General features: G+C 40.5%; 1 long non-coding RNA gene across 1 annotated transcript in view; it reads left to right on the plus strand.

The window, feature by feature from the left end:
• Positions 1–1,688: 1,688 nt before the first annotated feature.
• Positions 1,689–17,472, plus strand: part of LOC125109411 (uncharacterized) — a 122,869-nt gene continuing 107,085 nt past the window's right edge. Inside the window, exon 1 of the long non-coding RNA XR_007130223.1 lies at positions 1,689–1,820. This is a non-coding gene — a long non-coding RNA (uncharacterized LOC125109411). The remainder of the gene's footprint in view (positions 1,821–17,472) is intronic.

Genomic DNA, 17,472 nt, shown 5'->3' on the forward strand with positions numbered 1-17,472 from the left:
GAGGGTGCCGTAGAGTTTGTGGGATGAATTCCAAATCCTATACCAAGAACCTCCACCAAATAACCTCCACCAAATATCTTCCCCAGAGATAAATTTCCGCTTACCATTCAAAACCCAGTCGAAGCGTCGTCTCTTCCTGGGAGGCCCCCTGACAATCCTTGGGCAGCTTTGTTTGGTTTGGTTTTAGTTTTTTGATTTTAGTCAAAAATTGGCTTCTTTTAGTAACTTTTTCTTCCACCCTTTGGCTCTTCAGCCCCGATCAGGGGATGCTGACAGTGGCTTAAGGATGACACAATTAGGCCAAAATATGTTTCTTAAAAAGGTCTAGGGTATATTTTGAAGTTAAAAAAAAAAAAGCCTACGGATTTTCTGTGGCTCTGTAGGTGGTGGGATAGGATTTAAATGGTAAATTTCCAACCATAAGAAGTTATCTGTCTTTTAATAAAATGCAAACCATCTGTCCAGTTGCTGAATCTCTCAGGGGGGTTTCTGTTTTCTTTCCTTCTCAGTAGGGCATTCTTTTAATTTTTTAAAGTCTGTTTTACTTACCTACAGCAAAATTCACCCATCTAAAATGAGTCTACTTATTTCAACAAAAGCCTACAGTGGTGTACCAGGGCAAAGCCACACACACAATCAGTTAACAGTGAACCTTTTACTTTTTACTCTGTATTTTAATTTTTTATAAGAAGCGCCTATTACTCTTATCAGAATTTTCTGTCTGATCTGTTGAGGCATAATTTACAGACAGGCAAATGTACCCTTTGCAGTTCTCAGAGTTTCTACAAATGTATACAGTCATGTAATCACCGCTGCAATCATGAGGGAGAACATTCTATCATTCCCGACAATGCACGGAAGCCCGTCTGCAGTCAGGCAGCCCTCCGTCCCACCCCCCGGCCACCAGCACCAGCAGCTCCTAATGTGGTTATCTGTCCCTGTACCTCTGCTGTTTCCAAAATGCCAGACCGATGGACTCATAGAATAGTCTGTGGTATCTTGCCTCTGACTTCTTTCATTTCAGATGCTTTTGAAATGCATCTATTGAGGAACGTATCAGTAACGTGTTAATTTTGTTGTTTTTCATCCCATGCTGGGGCAGGCCCACAGCTTCCTTATGCATTTTCCAGCTGATGGATATTTGAGTTACTCGGGAGTAAAGTGGAAAGCTGCTCTAAGCATTTGCATAGAGGGTTTCGTGTGGGCCTAAACTTCCATTTTTCCTGAGGAAATCCTGGAAGATGGATTGCTGGGTCCTATGGCAAGCACTTGTTTATAAGATGCTTTCAAACTCTTCCCCGCAGTGCTGGTGCCGTTTTGCCTTCCCACTAGCGATGCAACATACTTGGCACCTGCTTGGCCTCCTAGACGTGTAATTGTCAGTGGTCTTTTTGAAGCCACTTTCATAGGTGTGTAGAGGTCTACACACAGTGGCAACCGTGTGTAGTGTTGACAGAGGTGGCAACAGTGTTTTAATTTGCATTGCCCCATGACTAATGATGTTGAGCCTTTTTGTCGTGCTCGTTTGCCACCCATAGCCCTTCCTGCTGGGGGAGGTCACGGAAGGGTCCTGAGCTCCGCTGAGCCGAAAGCTGCGTGGACGTTGGAGGCTCCTGGCCCCGCCCCTGTCCTTGGACTCTGCGCCCCGCCCAGTTCCCACCTCCGGAGCCATTTTCAAGGTCGGGACCCTGAGAGAACTCGGTGGCCTTGAGCTCCTCTGGGCAGTGGCCAGGGATGGGCCCCATGAAGCCTCTCTGTAAACTCGAAGATTCTTGTGGGCGCTGCGGAGACCTCGCTCACGGCCCGGGACCTCCGTGTCTGTAAGTTCCCTTGCTGGTTGGAGCTGCCCCCTGCCCTTTTGGAGTGGCCTGCCTCTGCCTTCCCTCCCTCCCCGACCTCCGTCCTCCTAGCTGGGGCTAGTGTACATCCTTCTCTTCATAGTCTTTCCAGGGCTCAGGTTTTTCCTCTGACTGATGTCCACATTTTCAGTGTGCTAGGATTTGTATTAGTTTGCGTCTTGTGTAGGAAATTATTGCATCCAATAGGGTCATAAAGGTTTTTCTCCTGAGTTCTCTCTAGAAGTTTAAAAATTTTAGGTTTTACATTTGGACCCACAGTGCACTTTGAGTTTTGTCTGTGGGAGGAAGTGTAAGTCAAGGTCCCCTATTTTTGGTACGGAGCAACCACTATTCCAACAACATTTATTGAAAAGACAATTTTTCCTTCACTGAATTACTTTTGCATTACTGTTAGAAATTAACTGACCAATATGTATGTGGATTTATTTCGGTCTTCTCTATTCTGGTAATAACAGCGTTGTAAAAAAAATTATCCATTTTCTTGAGCAAACACTTACCTATACCAAACACGGTTTAAAACATTTTATAAAGAATAACTCTTTCAGTACACATTGCAACCCTAATGGCAGGTGCTTTTATGAATTTTATTTTGTTGACCAGGAATCTAAGGCACAGAGAGGTTAAGTAGATATCCCAAGGTCACACAGCCAAGAATTGATGGAGCTTAGCTTGTATTTTCTTCCCTCATTGTGAGTTGCCCTTTAGGATAATTGTTGGTTTGGTTGGTTTATTCACCTTACTAGGTGGCAAGCCCTTTGAGGATATAGAATGTTTCTCTTAGCTTTGTGGCCTGGGCCCCTAGCAGATGCCACCTCCAGAGAACATGTTCCGTGAAGGCATATAATGAATGAATGAGTGAATAAATGCATAATGTGTGCACCCAGCAGTGCCTTTTGAAGATTATGCTCTTTGGAACCATCACCACCATCAAACCCCAAGTAGAAGACCATCAAACATCGACTGCATCAGCAAGCTAGGTCACACAGAATGTGTAGGCTGTTACCATGAAAAACAGAGTAAACATGTTGCCTACGAATATTCGTTGTTGGCACATAGTGGTCCAAACTTTTATAGGCTGCCATGCGTCCTTTTATAGAATGTCCCAACCTCAGGGGCCACACCGGAGGGCTCAAACAGCCAGGTGACAATTGTCAATATCTTGAGTGGGAATTAAGGGATGGAGGCATGAAGTTAGTTCCAAATGGTCAGAAATATCAAGGCAGGAGCAGGAGGTGGGGCCAGACTTGTTGGATCAAGTTGATTTTCGTCTGGGGAAGAACCAAGGCTCGAGAGCTGGTAAGGAAGATTAAGCTGTAGGTGACAAGGAGGTGTGGAAGGAAACCCAGAAAATCCGATTGGCTCAAAGCGACCTTCCTTTTCTTTTCTTTTTATGATGAAAACCTAAGAGCACATGCTTGTGGTTAAAACTGTCAACAGAAAAGGAGGGTAGAAATTAAAATTAAAGTCATCCAGACTTTCCTGATGTTCCAGGAGACTGGATACGATTTTGTTATTGTTTGATTTGGTTCTGGAGATTTTTCTGGGCACATCCGGCTGTATATCATTTCTGTCCAAAGATCATACGATGTTTATGGTTGTTCCCTCACCCGAAGGAGTCATTTTCAAGGCCTCCCGGAATGTCTCATGTTCCAGAGAGCTCATGCCCCTATTTTATTTTGAATAACAAATGGTTCTTTGCTCGACTCAGCTACAGGGTAGAATCCCGGGGGGAGTTTTTTTCTGTTTGTAAACGATGGAAGTTCAGGCCCACCCCCCTCAGAGAATCTGGTGAATTCAGCCTGAGGTGTGGCCTGGACATCGGGGTGTCCCCACAGGACGCGACTGTGCAGCCAAAATATGACTGGCTTTCCATCCCAGTTATACTAGTGATAACTAGGACATACTAGGCTGGCTGCATTTCCTTCATCCCTGGCTGTCCAAGCTGCATCCGTGGATTATTTTGGGATGGGATCTGGGAGGTGGCAGTCATGTCGGTGTTCCCAGATACAGCCAGGTTTGAGACTCGCTGCTCTCTGAAACTTTAGCACTCATACCAGTGGTTCATGCATATACTGGGCACTTGACATAATCACCCCAAAAGGAGATACTGAACCCCGTTTAGTTCTCATTCTCAGTATGAGCTCTCCATTGTAATTCATGGGTGCCGTACATGAGCCATTTAAAGTTCACTTTATTTTTTTTTTATTTTTTAAAGTATCTATTGATTTATTGTGTTATGTTAGTCACCATACAATACATCATTAGTTTTTACTTTAAGAGGCAGAGCAGTGACTCTAAATCTCTACTTGCAGAATAAAGGAAAAAAAGTAATTTCACTAATGTTCTATGATTGGTTACTTGCGACTCAAGAACCACCTTGAGGGAGAGCCTCACTCACTTAGATAAAAGTGAACGTCATCTATTCTGGATAGTTGTGGGAAATCAGTGCTTCTGAAATGTGAATGTGCACTGAAAGCATGTAGGGATTTTTTTTTTTTTAAATTTATTTATTTATTTGAGAGAGAATATAGAGAGCGCACAAGCTTGGGGTAGAAGTAGAGGGAGAAGTTCACTCCCCGCTGAGCAGGGAACCCCATGCGAGACTTGATTCCAGAAGCCTGGGATCATAACCTGAGCAGATAGCAGAGCTGATAAATGCCTGACCCACCCATGCGCCCTCATCTGGAGATTTTAAAAAATGAAATTTCTGATCTGGTTGATCTGGGGTGGGGCCTGAGAATCTGCATTTCTAAGAAGCTCCCTGGGAGATTCTGGACTTGGTCCTAGGATGATGTATTTTGTAGGGAGGTGTCAGATCACTCAAAATGTGGCTCTAATATGAGAGGAGTTTGAAAATCGTTATTTTATGCAACAATGGAGTGGAAATATTGCAAATAGACTTTATTATTTTACACCTGTGATTTAAAATGTGTATGTAGCTAACATAATAAATGGGTAGACATTGGACCATTTGCCTATATACTTAAGTTGATATAGTCCAATGGCAGAGTGCCCTTTTATTTATTTACTTCTCTTTCTTTCTTTTTTGTTTTTTAGATTTTATTTATTTATTTGAGAGAGAGAGAGAGCACAATTGGGGGAAGGGTTAGAGGGAAAAGGAGAAGCAGACTCCCTACTGAGAAGGGAGCCCAATGCAGGACTGGATCCCAGGACCCTGAGATCATGACCTGAGCCCGAGTCAGACGCTTAACTGACGGAGCCACCCAGGTGCTTCTATTTATTTACTTTTAAACTCTTTTCACTACAAATGGAGTTTTGCTTTAATTGAGGTCTGGTCCTGTTATCTTCTGGCACATAGTATATCTCCTGTAGGGACTGGCGTCTGTGAACATAGATGATTCTCAGTAAGCAGCGAACACACAGCAGAAAGATGTCGGAAGTCAGCAGTTGAGAGAGTCTGGTCTGGTTAGCAGCCGTCCCTATCTGAAGAATGGGGATAATGCTAATACCTTCCTTGTAAGATTGTCAGGAAGAATAAAATGCGGACATGTCTGTGCTCCACATAGAGCACAGCGTCTCCGTAAAAGGCACTGGAGTTTTGTTACTTTTCATTATTGTCAATCATTTAGGAGGGGATGGGATTTGGATGCACAGTTGGACACTCCTAGAGCAAAATGGACTAAAATTGTTTTTCTTCATGAACAGATATGCAATTATAATTATACACAAATTCATATACGTGAACATGTTATCCGTACATATTTATGTTAGTTCAGTTTTTTTCTTTCCCTTTGTTGCTCAAGTCCTCCAGACTCACATATCAGCACTACCCCACTCCTAGTTAACACAGGTTAATAATCAAATTTGTATGGTTTAAAAAAAACAGCTTATTGAAGTGTAATTCACATACAATAAACTTGGACACACATAAAGTATAAAGTTTGATAAATTTTGGCATATACACACTTAGGAATCCATCATTACAATTAAGGTAATGAATTAACCATCATTCCCCCAAATTTCCTCATACTTCTTTGTGACCAGTCCTTACTGACCCTCCACACACCCCTGGCTCATAACCAGCCACCACTGATCTATTTTCTGTCACTATAGAGTAGTTCGTATTCTCAAGAATTTTACACAAGTCAACTCATACAGTGTATAACCATTTTGTTCTGTCTGCTTTTACTTAGCACAATTGTTTTGAGATCCATCCATATTATGACCGTTATTTGAGATTTTCTGTCTTTTCAAATATAGACATTTGGTGCTATAGAGTTTCCTCTAGCAACATCTTACAAATATTTTTTGTTGTGTTATTTTATTATTTTTTTTTAATTTTATTTTTTATAAACATATATTTTTATCCCCAGGGGTACAGGTCTGTAAATCGCCAGGTTTACACACTTCACAGCACTCACCATAGCACACACCCTCCCCAATATCCACAACCCCACCCCCCCTCTCCCAACCCCCCTCCCCCCATCAACCCTCAGTTTGTTTTGTGAGATTAAGAGTCACCTATGGTTTGTCTCCCTCCCAATCCTATCTTGTTACATTTATTCTTCTCCTATCCCCTTAACCCCCCATGTTGCATCTCCTCTCCCTCATATCAGGGAGATCATATGATAGTTGTCTTTCTCAGATTGACTTATTTCGCTAAGCATGATACCCTCTAGCTCCATCCACGTCGTCGCAAATGGCAAGATTTCATTTCTTTTGATGGCTGCATAGTATTCCATTGTGTATATATACCACCTCTTCTTTATCCATTCGTCTGTTGATGGACATCTAGGTTCTTTCCATAGTTTGGCTATTGTCGACATTGCTGCTATAAACATTCGGGTGCATGTGCCCCTTTGGATCACTACGTTTGTATCTTTAGGGTAAATACCCAGCAGTGCAATTGCAGGGTCATAGGGTAGTTCTATTTTCAACATTTTGAGGAACCTCCATGCTGTTTTCCAGAGTGGTTGCACCAGCTTGCATTCCCACCAACAGTGTAGGAGGGTTCCCCTTTCTCCGCATCCTCGCCAGCATCTGTCATTTCCTGACTTGTTAATTTTAGCCATTCTGACTGGTGTGAGGTGATATCTCATGGTGGTTTTGATTTGTATTTCCCGGATGCCAAGTGATATGGAGCACTTTTTCATGAGTCTGTTGGCCATCTGGATGTCTTCTTTGCAGAAATGTCTGTTCATGTCCTCTGCCCATTTCTTGATTGGATTATTTGTTCTTTGGGTGTTGAGTTTGCTAAGTTCTTTATAGATTTTGGACACTAGCCCTTTATCTGATATGTCATTTGCAAATATCTTCTCCCATTCTGTCAGTTGTCTTTTGGTTTTGTTCACTGTTTCCTTTGCTGTGCAAAAGCTTTTGATCTTGATAAAATCCCAATAGTTTATTTTTGCCCTTGCTTCCCTTGCCTTTGGCGATGTTCCTAGGAAGATGTTGCTGCGGCTGAGGTCGAAGTGGTTGCAGCCTGTGTTCTCCTCAAGGATTTTGATGGATTCCTTTCTCACATTGAGATCCTTCATCCATTTGGAGTCTATTTTCGTGTGTGGTGTAAGGAAATGATCCAATTTCATTTTTCTGCATGTGGCTGTCCAATTTTCCCAACACCATTTATTGAAGAGGCTGTCTTTTTTCCACTGGACATTCTTTCCTGCTTTGTCGAAGATGAGTTGACCATAGAGTTGAGGGTCTATTTCTGGGCTCTCTATTCTGTTCCATTGATCTATGTGTCTGTTTTTGTGCCAGTACCATGCTGTCTTGATGATGACAGCTTTGTAATAGAGCTTAAAGTCCGGAATTGTGATGCCACCAACTTTGGCTTTCTTTTTCAATATTCCTTTGGCTATTCGAGGTCTTTTCTGGTTCCATATAAATTTTAGGATTATTTGTTCCCTTTCTTTGAAAAAAAAAATGGATGGTACTTTGATAGGAATTGCATTAAATGTGTAGATTGCTTTAGGTAGCATAGACATTTTCACAATATTTATTCTTCCAATCCAGGAGCATGGAACATTTTTCCATTTCTTTGTGTCTTCCTCAATTTCTTTCATGAGTACTTTATAGTTTTCTGTGTATAGATTCTTAGTCTCTTTGGTTAGGTTTATTCCTAGGTATCTTATAGTTTTGGGTGCAATTGTAAATGGGATGGACTCCTTAATTTCTCTTTCTTCTGTCTTGTTGTTGGTATAGAGAAATGCAACTGATTTCTGTGCATTGATTTTATATCCTGACACTTTACTGAATTCCTCTACAAGTTCTAGCAGTTTTGGAGTGGAGTCTTTTGGGTTTTCCACATATAGTATCATATCATCTGCAAAGAGTGATAGTTTGACTTCTTCTTTGCCGATTTGGATGCTTTTAATTTCCTTTTGTTGTCTGATTGCTGAGGCTAGGACTTCTAGTACTATGTTGAATAGCAGTGGTGATAACGGACATCCCTGCCGTGTTCCTGACCTTAGCGGAAAAGCTTTCAGTTTTTCTCCATTGAGAATGATATTTGCGGTGGGTTTTACATAGATGGCTTTGATAATATTGAGGTATGTGCCGTCTATCCCTACACTTTGAAGAGTTTTGATCAGGAAGGGATGCTGTACTTTGTCAAATGCTTTTTCAGCATCTATGGAGAGTATCATATGGTTCTTGTTCTTTCTTTTATTAATGTGTTGTATCACATTGATTGATTTGCGGATGTTGAACCAGCCTTGCAGCCCTGGAATAAATCCCACTTGGTCGTGGTGAATAATCCTTTTAATGTACTGTTGAATCCTATTGGCTAGTATTTTGGTGAGAATTTTTGCATCTGTGTTCATCAAGGATATTGGTCTGTAGTTCTCTTTTTTGATGGGATCCTTGTCTGGTTTTGGGATCAAGGTGATGCTGGCCTCATAAAATGAGTTTGGAAGTTTTCTTTCCGTTTCTATTTTTTGGAACAGTTTCAGGAGACTAGGAATTAGTTCTTCTTTAAATGTGTGGTAGAATTCCCCAGGGAAGCCGTCTGGCCCTGGGCTTTTGTTTGTTTGGAGATTTTTGATGACTGTTTCAATCTCCTTACTGGTTATGGGTCTGTTCAGGCTTTCCATTTCTTCCTGGTTCAGTTGTGGTAGTTTATATGTCTCTAGGAATGCATCCATTTCTTCCAGATTGTCAAATTTGTTGGCGTAGAGTTGCTCATAGTATGTTCTTATAATTGTCTGTATTTCTTTGGTGTTCGTTGTGATCTCTCCTCTTTCATTCATGATTTTATTTATTTGGGTCCTTTCTCTTTTCTTTTTGATAAGTCTGGCCAGGGGTTTATCAATCTTATTAATTCTTTCAAAGAACCAGCTCCTAGTTTCGTTGATTTGTTCTATTGTTTTTTTGGTTTCTATTTCATTGATTTCTGCTCTGATCTTTATGATTTCTCTTCTCCTGCTGGGTTTAGGGTTTCTTTCTTGTTCTTTCTCCAGCTCCTTTAGGTGTAGGGTTAGGTTGTGTACCTGAGACCTTTCTTGTTTCTTGAGAAAGGCTTGTACCGCTATATATTTTCCTCTCAGGACTGCATTTGTTGTGTCCCACAGATTCTGAACCGTTGTGTTTTCATTATCATTTGTTTCCATAAATTTTTTCAATTCTTCTTTAATTTCCTGGTTGACCCATTCATTCTTTAGAAGGATGCTGTTTAGTCTCCATGTATTTGGGTTCTTTCCAAATTTCCTCTTGTTATTGAGTTCTAGTTTTAGAGCATTGTGGTCTGAAAATATGCAGGGAATGATCCCAATCTTTTGATACCGGTTGAGACTTGATTTAGGACCAAGAATGTGATCTATTCTGGAGAATGTTCCATGTGCACTAGAGAAGAATGTGTATTCTGTTGCTTTGGGATGAAATGTTCTGAATATATCTGTGATGTCCATCTGGTCCAGTGTGTCATTTAAGGCCTTTATTTCCTTGTTGATCTTTTGCTTGGATGATCTGTCCATTTCAGTGAGGGGAGTGTTAAAGTCCCCTACTATTATTGTATTCTTGTCGATGTGTTTCTTTGATTTTGTTATTAATTGGTTTATATAGTTGGCTGCTCCCATGTTAGGGGCATAGATATTTAAAATTGTTAGATCTTCTTGTTGGACAGTTCCTTTGAGTATGATATAGTGTCCTTCCTCATCTCTTCTTATAGTCTTTGGCTTAAAATCTAATTGATCTGATATAAGGATTGCCACTCCTGCTTTCTTCTGATGTCCATTAGCATGGTAAATTCTTTTCCACCCCCTCACTTTAAACCTGGAGGTGTCTTCAGGTTTAAGATGAGTTTCTTGTAGGCAACATATAGATGGGTTTTGGTTTTTTATCCATTCTGATACCCTGTGTCTTTTGATTGGGGCATTTAGCCCATTAACATTCAGGGTAAGTATTGAGAGATATGAATTTAGTGCCATTGTATTGCCTGTAAAGTGACTGTTATTGTATATTGTCTCTGTTTCTTTCTGATCTACTACTTTGAGGGTCTCTCTTTGCTTAGAGGACCCCTTTCAATATTTCCTGTAGAGCTGGTTTGGTATTTGCAAATTCTTTCAGTTTTTGTTTTTCCTGGAAGCTTTTAATCTCTCCTTCTATTTTCAATGATAGCCTAGCTGGATATAGTATTCTTGGCTGCATGTTTTTCTCGTTTAGTGCTCTCAATATATCATGCCAGCTCTTTCTGGCCTGCCAGGTCTCTGTGGATAAGTCTGCTGCCAATCTAATATTTTTACCATTGTACGTTACAGACTTCTTTTCCCGGGCTGCTTTCAGGATCTTTTCTTTGTCACTAAGACTTATAAATTTTACTATTAGGTGACGGGGTGTGGATCTATTCTTATTGATTTTGAGGGGGGTTCTCTGAACCTCCTGGATTTTGATGCTTGTTCCCTTTGCCATATTGGGGAAATTCTCTCCAATAATTCTCTCCAAGATACCTTCTGCTCCCCTCTCTGTTTCCTCTTCTTCTGGAATCCCAATTATTCTAATGTTGTTTCGTCTTATGGTGTCACTTATCTCTTGAATTCTCCCCTCGTGGGCCAGTAGCTGTTTGTCCCTCTTTTGCTCAGCTTCTTTATTCTCTGTCATTTGGTCTTCTATATCGCTAATTCTTTCTTCTGCCTCATTTATCCTAGCAGTGAGAGCCTCCTTTTTTTTTTAATATTTATAACATTGTAATATTATAAACAATATTTATTAGAAAATAAAGAAACAGGTTTATAGGATTATCTAAAGAACATTCTCGGTAGAGGGAACAGCAAGGGCAAAGTTCCTGAGAATGAAACAGAGAGCCTCCATTTTTTATTGCACCTCATTAATAGCTTTTTTGGCTTCAACTTGGTTAGATTTAGTTCTTTTATTTCTCCAGAAAGGGCTTTTATATCTCCCGAGAGGGTTGCTTTAATATCTTCCATGCCTTTTTCAAGCCCGGCTAGAACCTTGAGAATCATCATTCTGAACTTTATTATCTTACATATTACCAATGTCTGTATTGATTAGGTCCCTAGCCTTTGGTACTGCTTCTTGTTCTTTTTTTTGTTGTGAATTTTTCCGCCTTGTCATTTTGTCCAGATAAGAGTATATGAAGGAGCAAGTAAAATACTAAAAGTGTGGCAACAACCCCAGGAAAATATGCTTTAGCCAAATCAGAAGAGATCCCAAATCGTGAGGGGGGAGAAAGGGGATAAAAAGGGGTTCAGAAAGAAAAAAAAACTATTAAAAAAAGAAAGCCAATAAAAAATATAAAAAGGAAAAAATTATATATATATTAGATAAACTATTTAAAAAACGTTAAAAAAGAAAACGGTAAAAGTTAAAAAAATTTAGCAGAAGAAGAGAAAAAAAATTGAAAAAGAAAAAAAAATTAAATTAAGTGCAAGGCTAAAGAATCATGTGGAGAAAGCCATGAGTTCCATGCTTTGCTTTCTTCTCCTCTGGAATTCCGCCGCTCTCCTTGGTATTGAAACTGCACTCCTTGGTAGGTGAACTTGGTCCTGGCTGGGTTTCTCAGGTGATCTTCTGGGGGAGGGGCCTGTTGTAGTGATTCTCAAGCGTCTTTGCCCCAGGCGGAGTTGCACCGCCCTTACCCGGGCCGGGCTGAGTAATCCGCTCCGGTTTGCTGGGTTCGCTTTCGGGAGCTTTTGTTCCCTGAGCGCTTTCCGTAGAGTTCTGGAAGATGGGAATGAAGATGGCAGCCTCCCGGTCTCTGGCCCGGAGCAGCTGAGAGCCCGGGGCCCCACTCCTCAGTGCGCCCTCAGAGAACAGCGCCCAATGACTCCCGCCACCCTGGCCTCCGGCCGTGCTCCGAGCTGACCGAGCCTGCGACCGGTTCAAGGCAACCCCGAGCTGAGAGTCACTCCTTGGCTCTGTCTCTGTAGCCGGCTTCCCTGTTCTAATACCGGTAAGCTCTGCGACACTCAGACACCCCCGATCCTTCTGCGACCCTGCGGGACCTGAGGCCGCGCTGACCCCGCCTGGGCTTCACCCCGGTTAAGCCTCTGGAGCGATGTCCCTCAGCGGAACAGACTTTTAAAAGTCCCGATTTTGTGCTCCGTTGCTCCGCTGCTCACCGGGAGCCGGCCCCTCCCCCCGCGGTCTATCTTCCCGTTGCTTTGGATTCACTTCTCCGCCAGTCCTACCTTTCAGATAGTGGTTGATTTTCTGTTTCTAGAATTGCTGTTCTTCTTCTCTTCAATCTCCCGTTGGATTTGTAGGTTTTTGCAATCTTTAGATAAGCTATTTAGCCGATCTCCCGCTACCTGAAGTAGTCTCAGCCTGCTACTTCTCCGCCATCTTGACTCGTCCCCCCTGTTGTGTTATTTTTTGCTTCATTTCCACTTAGCTCAAAATACTTTCTAATTTTCCTTTTGATTTTTTTGTTTGTTTGTTTGTTTGGCCCTTGGGTTATATTGGGGGTGTATTTGAAGGTATTAAATTTCAAAATATTTGTGGATTTTCCAGAAATCTTTCTCTTAATTCATTTTTAAAAGAGATTTTATTTATTTATTTGACAGAGAGAGACACAGCGAGAGAGGGAACACAAGCAGGGGGAGTGGGAGAGGGAGAAGCAGGCTCCCCGCTGGGCAGGGATCCTGATGTGGGGCTCAATCCCAGGACCCTGAGATCATGACCTAGCCAAAGGCAGATGCTTAATGACTCAGCCACCCAGGCACCCCTCTGTTAATTGATTTCTAATTTAATTCCCTTATGGCCAAAAAATATTTTATGTGAATTAAATCTTTCAAATTTGTAGATACTTATTTTGTAGCTGGGAATACAATTTATCTTAGTACATGTTCAATGTGTACTCTGTTGTTGCATCAACATCAAATGGGTCAAGTTGGTTGACGGTGTTCGGATCTTTTATAGTCTTACTGGTTTCCTATCTTCTTGTTCTATCAATTATTAAGAGAGGAGTATCGATGTCTTTGAATATAATTCTGGATTTTTATTTCTTCTTGCAATTCTGTTGATCATTGCTTTAGGTATTTAGAAACTCTATGATTAGGTGCATACCTATTTTGGATTGTTCTGTCCTATTGATGAAATGACCCCTTTTTCTTTTGAGATGGACTTCTTCATACCTGGAAATAATCTTTACTGTGGAAGCCCCTTTTTCTTGAAATAACTGTATCATTTAGGCTTTCTTTTGGCTAGTGTTAGCATAGTGCATTTTTTCCACTCTTTTATATTTATATTTCCATATCATTATATTTAGAGCTCATTCCTTGTAGACAGCAGATCCGTGAGTATCACTCTGATTTAAATCTATCATCTTGAGATTTGTTTTCCATTCCTCTCATCTTTTCTTTGTTGTTTTTTCTCTCATTATCCACCTTCTTTTGGACAAACTGAATATTCATATAACTCCTTTTTTTGTCATTTTTTAGGCTACCATAGTTATTTTGTTACTTAGTGGTTGCTTTTTGGATTAGAGCAAACACCTTTAACTTTGTCACAACTCGCTTTCAAGTGGTGTAAGACCACTTTATACATAGGATGAGATGTTTACAACTGTCTACTTCCAGCTCCCCTCCTGCCAAGAGTATGGTATTGTCATTTATTTATGTTACAGGTATGTTATGAGTTTTATATATACAATAAATACTATATTGTTTTCCTTTTTGCTTAAACAATTATCTTTTAAAAATACTTAAGTGAAAGACCAAAAAAATCTCAGATATTTACCCAGATAGTTATCATTGCCAGTGATTTTACTTCCTTTGTATAGATAGAAATTTCCACCTGGCATTGTTTTCCTTCTTCCTGAAAAGATGTCCTTCAATTTGCCTTGTAGTGGGGGTATGCTGGTGATGAATTCTTTCTGCTCTGGTATGTCTCAAAATGTCTTTATTTCATCTTCATTTTTGAAAGATAACTTCAATGTGTTTAGCATTTTTTGAGCTCATTGCAAGTGCTTAACATATATTAATTAATTTACTCTCAGCCAGTGATTTTTTTTTAAAGGAAGTTCCACACCCAATGCAGGGCTTGAACTGATGACCCTGAGATCAAGACCTGAGCTGAGATGCAGTTGGGCACTTAACTGACTGAGCTACCCAGGCACCCCTCAACCAGTACTTTTTGAGGGAAATAATATCATCTGTTATAATATCATCTGTTTTACAGAAAGGAAACTATGTCAGAGGGCAATGAAAGTAGTTGTCCAAGGTCACACAGCCCGTAAATAGGAGAGCTGGTTTTTTAAAAAAATATTTTATTTATTTATTTGACAGAGAAAGAAAGAGCAAGAGAGGGAACACAACCAGGGGGAGTGGGAGTGGGAGAAGCAGGCTTCCCGCCGAGCAGGGAGCCCGATATGGGGCTCGATCCCAGGACTCTGGGATCATGACCTGAGCCAAAGGCAGATGCTTAATGATTAAGCCACCCAGGCTCCCTGAGAGCTGGGTTTTGAAGCCAGTCTATCTGCAGAACTTGAAGCTGTAGCACTTAACACTTCGCAGCGTGAACTGCAACTTGCTGGATTTTGCTTGATGATGTATCTTAGATCTATTTTTACATTAGGACTTGGAGATGATCTCATTCTATATTTCAGCTCTATTGTTTGATGTACCTGCATTCATTTCTCTAGTCTTCTAGTGAAAGACAATTAGGTTGTGTCAACTGTCTGCTGTTACAAACAATTTTGCAGTGGACATCTTTGAATATATGCACGTTAGGTGATCTTTGGGAACTTGCAGAAGTGTACCCAAAGGTACATTCTTAGCGGTAGAATTTATTCATTCAAGAGTGTGTACATGTACATTTTTGACAGATGGTCCACCTCCACCCCTACCTATAAAAATGGAATTAATCTATAAATGTAAACTTTTACTAACAATGTGATAGCTGGAGTATGATTTCTAAAGGATGTGTTAAAAGATGCTGTGGACATGATTCACATGTGATTTCCAAAGGACAGATCATTGTTTTTCTTCACCTCCCTGCCTTCTTCTCTTCACCCTCACATTTCCGTATGAAAAAAAAAAAAAAATCCAACAATTCTACTTCATTTGAAAAATGCCAAATAAATGACTAGATTTTTCTTTTTAGAGACATTCTCTTAATTATCTGAATGTAGTCATTATATCAACTGGGAACCTGATTCAGGCTATTAGCTTCTCCAGAAATGTTCAATCATAATGGAGGAAAGTAAGAACATTTCTAGTTTCTTTCTAGAGTACAGAGGTTTAAAGAGTCCCAGAAAAGTGACAACTTTCCATTTCTAAAGCATCTGACATACATCCCAAAGAAACCAAGACTGATAAGAGCTCAGGCCTCAAGATCAGATGTTTGGAATGGCAATGAGGAAGTCTTGTCTCAAAGCCCTGAGTCCCAGCTTTGTTCTCTTCTGACCTTTTCCTCTGGCCATCTTCTGTTCTTAGTAGACGAGGAGTAAACGGCATGCCTTTCTCCTACTCACGCTTAGCAGATAGAGATACTCCTCTTTGTTTTTCTTCTTATCTAAGGCTTCATTAGGCATATTGTTTAAATTGTATCGCAAAAACTCATTTTCCCTTCCTTGAAAGAGTTGAGCATTGGGCCGTTCATGTAAATCATAAAGCTACCTAACTTTAGACATTCCTGAATAGAAAATAGTAAACCTGGCCAATAATAATAACAACTGTGGAATTGAACACATTGGCTCAGAGGGGCACTCGGCAGAGAAATCTGATAATTATAGTCAGAAAACAGCCCTTTGCCAACAGAATGTCTTTCTTAAAAGCCCAACAGAAAATTCTGGGGGAAAATAAAAAGGCATAATCTGTGAAATGCTGAATGCAAACTATACCACATGACCTAATTAAGCGGATGGCTATAAAATCTATTTCCAAAATATTCAATAAAATGAACCTCATTATGGCAGTTTGGGGAAAGGGAGCCTGTTTGTTTTGGAGGTGCAAATTCCAGAGAGTACAGTATTAAAAGAAGATAGATTTAAAAGCAAAAGAGGTTACCAGGAAGAGCCGATAAATGAAGTAGAAGCATATTTAGTGTTAAAGATCATTTTTTCCCACAGCGACAATATCTAGTACTGCAGACACATGTGAAATTGAATCTTTTTTTTTCCACAATGAAGACACTATGTTTAGATCCACGTTATCCATCTAATATCCTTGATGTGAGTCTCAATAATGTTGAAGGCTCGCTATTTAGCAGCCTGAGAGTTTCAGCATGGGTATGTGACCTTGTCGCTGGGTTGGGGAATGTGGAGGTACTTTTGAGCCATGTTAATGAACAAAGTTGATGATGGTTCCGTTGCTTCCAGTCAGTCAGTCAGTTCATCCTTCTGTCTGTCTGTCCATCCATCCATCCATCCACTCACCTCTCCATGTTTGCATTCAAATGTCTATTGAATGTCTGCTATGTCTCTGGTGCTATTTTAGGTGCTGGATATAACGCAGGGAATAAAATTTACAAGGTCCTGTTCACAAAGTGCTTACATATTAGTGGAGGTTGGGATGGAGAGAGATAATGAACAAACATAAGTAAATACATGATATATAATGTAAGAATAAATCATAAGAAGGAAGATAAAACCTGCTAAGGCAATAAAGCCTTATGGAAGAGTGTGTGCATGCATGTGCGTGTGCGTGTGCGTGTGTGTGTGTGTGTGTGCTTTCTCAGCAGAAACCAGAATGAAGTTAGGAAGAAGAACTTGAGGTTACCTGGGTGGGAGTTGGGAGATGGTGCAAAGGCACTGAGGTACAAGTGGGTTTGAGAGTTCCAGGAATATCAAGCTGCACAATTTGACTGAAGCAGAGTTTTCAAGAAGGAAAGCCATAGGAGTCAAGATCAGAGAGAGATCTTGTGGCAACACCATAAACTCAGGGCCTTTAGGCAATGGATTTCAGTCTTTGAGGGTCGGGAAGCCAATAGAAAGTTTTGTGGTTTTAGTCACTTGATCTGATTTATGTTTTAAAATACCCCTTCTGGTACTTTTTGAAGTGATGGTAGTATTCTGTACCTTGATTGGCATGGTAGTTACATGACTCTATGATCCATAGTATAAATTCTATCTCAGGATGCCTGACTTTAAAAATACTCCCTGTAAGTGCTGTGTCGACTACAGAGGGGTCAGAGTGGAGACAGAAGGACTTATCAGTGGTTTGATATAAAAATTCAGGTGAAATCCAGTGATGGT

The sequence above is a fragment of the Lutra lutra genome, chromosome 9 (genome assembly GCF_902655055.1).
Source record: "Lutra lutra chromosome 9, mLutLut1.2, whole genome shotgun sequence".
Classification (NCBI taxonomy): Eukaryota; Metazoa; Chordata; class Mammalia; order Carnivora; family Mustelidae; genus Lutra; species Lutra lutra.